Source organism: Myotis lucifugus, unplaced genomic scaffold, assembly GCF_000147115.1.
Source record: "Myotis lucifugus unplaced genomic scaffold, Myoluc2.0 scaffold_135, whole genome shotgun sequence".
In the NCBI taxonomy this organism is placed as follows: domain Eukaryota; kingdom Metazoa; phylum Chordata; class Mammalia; order Chiroptera; family Vespertilionidae; genus Myotis; species Myotis lucifugus.
In genome coordinates, this window is record NW_005871183.1 from 466,734 (window position 1) to 474,164 (window position 7,431).

Sequence of the window (7,431 nt, forward strand, 5' to 3'; positions counted from 1 at the left end):
CCTGAAGGTGTCCTGGATCAGGGTGGGGGTCCCCACTGGGGTGCCTGGCCAGTCTGGGTGAGGGGCTGAGGGCTGTTTTCCAGCTGGCAAGTGACTAAAGCTTCCAACCGCTCCTTGTTTTCTTTTTTTTATTTTTTATTCTGGGCCAGCTTTAGCTGAGGTCTCGCTGCTGAAAACATGGATACAATGTTTCGGTCCGTCTGGCTTTCAGTCCGGCTGGTTTCTGGTGTTTTGTTTAGCTTCTTTTTTGCAACATAGTACATAGTTGCTTAGAGTTGCAACTGAGAGGCCGGCAAGTTAGGCGGGGAACGTTGGAGTCTGCAGCAAGCAAGCCTCATGCTCGCTTCAGTGCCTGGCTGCCGGCCGCCATCTTGGCTGACAGTTAATTTGCATATACTCACTGATTAGCCAATGAAAAGGGTAGCGGTCGTACACTAATTACCATGTTTCTCTTTTATTAGTGTAGATATGAATAACAAGTTATCTAGAAAAATCTCCTAGATGTTACATTGCTGTGGCAGACTCCAAACATCCATTTCTAGATTTTTCTCTGAAGATAAAGATTCCTTGATTGCAGCCTAGGCGTCAGCATGCATCCAGAGCTACATGAGCCAACAATAGTTTCTCAAGTAAAGTAAGTTTATCACACATATTCTCAAAAAGATGGAAGCCCCGAAGATCAGGTACTCTAGATTCTTACTACCTAGAACAAAGTCAATTTAAATGCCCTAGTAATTTTCTTGTTGTTGTTGTTGTTATTATTATAAGGATACTTTTTATTATATGATACAGAATGTCTGGCTGTTTGACTTCCTACATACAAAATCCCAAATCTGTCTTATGGTTTTACATTTTTCATAGGAATCTGGTTTATAGATAACTAGCTAATAGGAATAAGACAAACTATAAGGAAGGAGGAATGTAATAGGTATAGTGAGAAACTGTGTCTGCTAAGAGGATGTGTCTGGGAATAACTTGTCCAGAAAGACTATCAAAAGGCAATATTTCCCTTCACAATGGCGTTCTGAAGGGCTTACACATTGTACACACACAATGTGGTCATGTTTGTTTTTATTTTTTTGTTTTGTGTTTTTTTTTTGTTTGTTTGTTTGTTTTGCCTTCAACCCCCATAGTAAGAACAGCCTAAGGGAAAATATTTTATAGATGTTTATGTAAAATTTAGACCCAGGGAAAGGAGTAGAAAACTCTTTGTCAGGAACTTGGATTCTAGAGTCATATTACAGACATGAAGCAAATTTATTCAGAGCTCTTCATTCTGGAGGATAAAAAGGCGATGCGACAGCTCTATTTTCTTCAAAATTTATTTTATATCTTAGTGAGGCAAAGTTATTAGAGTGTTTAGAACAGTTGTTCTCAACCTTCTGGCCCTTTAAATACAGTTCCTCATGTTGTGACCCAACCATAAAATTATTTTCGTTGCTACTTCACAACTGTAATTTTGCTACTGTTATGAATTGTAATGTAAATATCTGATATGCAGGATGGTCTTAGGCAACCTAGTGAAAGGGTCGTTTGACCACCAAAGGGGTCGTGACCCACAGGTTGAGAACCGCTTGTTTAGAACATCTAATATAGGTTATATAAATGTAGACTATAATGAGGCTAGGCAGAAAAATTAGTTGGTTATAGCATGGTGAGAAAGTTAATGAATTCAGGAGAAGCGACCCATTATGCAGAGATTTCTGGAGGAATCAAAAGAAACTTTTTGCTCCAATTTGCAAAATGACCTTAAAAATTCATTACCTGACCTCACTGTATGCATCAATAAATTCTGCTGTGTTTGGAAAGAGCCTGAGGGAAATGAGGCATTACCAGAACACTGGCAATGTTTACAAGTCTGCAACAGTAGGACAAATGTTTACGTAGTGCAGAAGGTCTGTGTTGTGCCACAGTATAATTACGTTTGATCTGATTTCATTTTCAATTAAAGTGATCAGCTTAATTCACTTTTCTTTCAGTTACTAACAAGGTAAATTTGATAATATTTCAGGCTTATTAAGAGTGTGTGCTTGTTCCCTGTAACTCTTTAGGATATAGTTTTATTTCTCCAGGTTACTAAGTGTGAATATGGTTCTCACATATTATAGATAAACAGCCAAACATAAGCTGGCCTACCTTTACTAACAGCCTACTGTATATCAGGAAAAGAGAGAGAGAGCAAAAGGAAATACATAAAAGAGCATGTTGAGTTTGGAGTCAGAGGTTTAGAGTGGAAAAATAATGATGTGCTTGCAAGAAATAGAAGTTGAGGCTACTTAGGATGGTTAGAGATAGATTATAGAGGGCCATGGATGTTATATTCTGGAGTTTTATCTTTAGATGATAGATAAAAAAGTGTTCAAAATAATTAAAATATTATTTTTAAGAGTCACTCAATTAATAATCTGTAAGAGAAACTGTACCTATTTCCAAGTCTCTTAAAACTGGAAGTGAATGGTTAATAACACGTCTGTGATCCCTTGTTTGGTATTTTCACCATAAGCACTTTTGTTGTAAACATCTTTGCTGCAAGCATTGTCACAGTACAACTAATTGGCTATAAGACAATTTCTTCATAAAAGATAAAATAACAAAAAATAAGAGGGCATGTAAAAAGGACATAATGATCATGAAAAAACAAAATTAAAAAGATGTTATTGAGAAAAATGAAAATACATTGTCTGAAGTTTACCATTCATTGTATTACATAAAATTTTTTTTAAAAATATTGTTGATTAGTCTTTTTGTTCAACATCAGACTTTTTTTGTTTTGTTTCAAGTTCTTCCTTCATTGAGAGTATCAGTTTCCTACTAAAGAATCAATAATTAATGCTCTTGAAGACTGTTGTGAATTAGTAGCTACCTCTTTTGTATTTACCATAGGGTGGTAAACTTTTGGTTTTGACAGGTGGGAGGGATGACTGTGCTTGGGAAAGATGTGCAAACTGATATGTGATTTTTTTCTAGTATTTTTTTTTCTAGAGTCTGGCTTTGCATGTAGCTTTGCAATCTGGCTTTATACACAGTTATCATCCACTATTTTAGGCCCACTACATCTACTCATCACTGTATAGACCAGTGATGGCGAACCTATGACACACGTGTCAGAGGTGACATGCGAACTCATTTTTTTGGTTGATTTTTCTTTGTTAAATGGCATTTAAATATATAAAAGAAATATAAAAAATATAAGTCTTTGTTTTACTATGGTTACAAATATCAAAAAATTTCTATATGTGACACGGCATCAGAATTAAGTTAGGGTTTTTCAAAATGCTGACACGCCGAGCTCAAAAGGTTCGCCATCACTGGTATAGACTATAATGAGGGCTAAGATTTATATAATATAAAAATGGGAGTGACTGCAAGAATTTTTTCAATGGAGAAATGAAACCAAACTGACAATATTAAGTCTATTAAATGTGAACTAAACTGTCAACCAGTTATATTATCTTTCATGATGAAATTGCCTTACAGCCAATTAGTTTTGGTGAAAATGTTTGCAGGGAAAATGCTTACTGCAAAGATGTTTATGGATAAGATGCTTACTGTAGAAATACCTAAAATCCTATAATTCATATTAATTGATTTTTTAAATCCTCCTCTGAGGATATTTTTCCATTGATTTTTAAAGAGAGTGGAAGAGAGAGGAAAAGACTGAGAGAAATCTCGATGTGAGAGAAACACACTGATTGGTTGCCTCCTGCATGCCTACTAGGGCCCCGGGCTGGAGAGGAGCCTGCGACTAAGGTAGTGCCCTTGACCAGGAATCGAACCTGGGGCCCTTCAGTCCACAGGCCGACGCTCTATTCACTGAGTCAAATTGGCTAGCTAGGCCATAATCATTGATTTTGATAAGTGGGCATGGGGTGGGGAAGCAGGATACTTCTAGGCTATGGAGGGGGTAAGGCAAGTCTGATCTCCTTCTAAGCAAAGTAATGAAAGATGTGATAAAAAAAACTGCATATTAATTATTTAATGCCACCTCTTCCTCTTTCTAAGAATGTAAACATAACCAAATAGTTTCTGCTCTCAGGAGTATCACCTGTCTATGGAGTGTTTTTAATGAAATGCACCCAGTTGTCTACAATTGCTTAGTGTAAAACATACATGGAAACCATCAGTTAATGGGGCATGGCTCCCTGGAAATGTCACATAGGAATAAAATGATCAGAGTATATATTGAGATGTTTCACAACCCTAATATTGCCTTCTATGTAAGTGAGGTAATTACATAGTTATTTATATACCGTGCCTGTTAAACTGGGCCACACCGTGCTGGTGTGCTGCAAGACAGGACCTGGCAGCTGTGGGTGGAGGCCCACAACTCCGGCTGCTTTACCTGGATCTCATGCTTACTTGTCTTCTTAAAACTATTTATAAAAGTTGATATTGAATATCTCAATTCCTATGAATCTGATTTTATAATATGATTATTTGTATTATCTAAGGTAATGCAGAATATTCATGAATATTTTTAAAAGGTAAATATTTGTAACAGTATTGTCCTTGGTTTAGAATGGCAAAACTTCTTAATCTTACAGCTGAGGTTAAACGACCATACCAAGGATTACAGGAGTAAAGTTGAATCACCATGGCAATTTTGTTGTTGTGAATGAATGTCCTTTTTTAAGTCGATTCTATGAAGGGAGGTGCTAAATAATATTACTAATTATTTATGCTTTTATCAATATGCATTTGTTTTGACTTAGGTAGGGTGAAATATATTTTTTCAACTATAAGAGAACATTTATTGGGTAAATCACAGGTAGTACTTTGTAGAAGAAAGGGGCTTAGGAAACAAGTTATAGGTGTCAAAGAAGGGCCTTGGATCTTGGGAGTGAGGTAGGCAATGGTAACACACCTGGGGCAGGGGTAAAAGGGGGGAGGGAAGAGAAAAGCTCCGGTGTGCTCGCTGGAGGGAGAGTGCATTGGGGCCTCCATCCTAAGGGTTTTAAGGGTGGAGATTTTTCGGGAGGATCTTAATAGAATATTGAGCAGCTTCCCAGGTGTATCCTTTCAGGGTCTAGGTCTCCACTGATTGATTGATTGGCACCAGCTCAGGGGGTCATAATCCAATGCTGTTGATCCTGAGGTCAGCCATGGCTGGTTTTAATCCTCTTCTGTGCCTGGAGCTGAAATACAACTGAGGCATAAACGTTATCTCTAGAGAGGAAAGGTCAGGGGGTCCAAACCACATGACCAGCAATATGCTAAGAGAGGACAGGTCACCCTGGGGGCAAGGTCCCACCCTACAGTCCTTCTCTGCTAGGCACCCAGGGCTTTCCTCCTAGGTGACCTTTCGTATGTCTGTCTAACTGCCTACCACAGAAGGCGTGATAGCAACAGGACAGCATGAGATGCTTCTCCATTATATCCGCCTTTTTAATCAATAGATTAGACATCCAGACTTGAACAAAAACAGCTTTGTGGGTATTTGGGGGCCTAGTACTTTACTCCAACAGTCCTGTAAGGAATTTCACCTCCCAGGGAAGCTGGCAAGATACTGACAAACCTCAGTATCAGCTGTGAAAAATAATAGAAATGAAGCCACTTCACAACAGAGTCAGAGCTGCCATTCCAGAGGAATTGTCTCGCACATTTCACTCAAACCCTCAAAATGTTAAAACTGGGTGAGATCACCTTTGGACTGGGTTAAGGGAACATTGTACAACAAACAACTATTTGCAAAGCTAAAAGGAAAGCAGACATTTTGACTACCAAACTGGAAAGTATGAACAGCCTTTAGAATTAGCATTGCTATGTTAGGTTATCGGCATCTATAGAAATTTCTTCTTTCTATTCATGTAATTATCCCTCTTCCTTCTCTCACAAATACCCCTTGACTCCACCTCCAATTGGGTTTCTGCCTGAATCAGTGCTTCCCCAGTTGTTATTCTTTTTAATCTCAAACACCTGTTGCCTCTCACTTTGGCTTTTTATTTTCAGGTTAACAGAGCTGTGGAAAGAGTGAAGCCGGTGAAACTTCCCAGACCATTGTTGCCACTGTCAGGCAAAAAAAAATATCAGAGGATTTTATGTCCAAGTTGATGCTGGAAGATTTGCAGAAGTCCAGCCTAGCTGAAGAAGGACTCCCGAATACCACTGGAGAAGGCAGTGCTACAGCTCAGGTTTGTAGTTTGCGGTAGGGTGATATTTATATGATGATAAGAAATGATATGTCTTTCTCCGGCAGAGGATAAGTTACCAGGAATCACGTTATCTTGTTTCTTGACCCTACTACTCCTGATGAACCCTTCCTCTTTTTTAAGAACAATCATTAATTTGCACTTTGAAATGCCCTGCTGCAAACAATGCAGCCAGAAACATGAACAGTAAAAAGCAAAATCTTTTAATAGATGAGAAGTGGATTGGTTATTGACCTGTCAAAATCCCCTTTCATGCACCATTTATTGAAGTAATGAAGAACACATTTGAAGAAGTCTTGGAAACAACTTATAACATTTGGAATGTATTTTCATGGGCCACCAGTTAGAAACTTCACATTGGGTGCAAGTAGATTCACAAGTGCATAGAGTTCTTGTGGACTGATACAGACATTCCAGGATCCAAGGGGTTGAGACAGGTAAACTGATGTTTCTTATATTAAACATAAGACATGGATAAAAGAGGCTGGAAAAAAATACCTGCCCAAAGAGGACAGGATGATCATGACTGGCTTAAACCAACTGTGGTTATCCCTTGGGGCTAGTTATTATGCAATCTTGAAAAAAAATTCACAAAGAAGAACAGGAAATTGCTACTGGGCAAAAGCTAGCAATGTCTCTGACAAAAACTAGCTGTTATGTACAGTTGCCAAATCTTGAAAAAGTTCTATCTTTAATCAATTAATAAAAATATGCAATCCCAGCAAAAAAGTATAGAATAACTGAATGTACTTTAGAGGGCACTATAATAGTAACTTGTAAATAATTTTTTTCTTAATTTTTAGAAAACATTTTCTAATTTTGTTGTGATTAAAGTTTGTAAAGAAGAAAAGCTGAGGCATATTTGTTGTCATTTGGATGGACATCAAGAGATTTTATAGGGTGACGATACCTTGGTGATAACAGGTTTTAGGCCTTGCCTTGGCAAGCAGGTAAACAGGATTTCATCAGTCAATATGGAGATGATTGAATTTTGTTTATTGCTGACAATATTACAGATGTCTCCCATTACCCCCCTTTTGACTCCCCTCTATTCAGGCCCCACCTCACCCCAGGCCTTCACCACATTATTGTCTATATCCATGGGCTATGTGTATATACCCATATGCTCTTTGATTACTCTCTATATCAGTGGTTCTCAACCTTCCTAATGCCGCGACCCATTAATACAGTTCCTCATGTTGTGGTGACCCCCAATTTCATTGTTATAAATTGAACATAATTAAAGCATAGCGATTAATCACAAAACAATATGTAATTATAT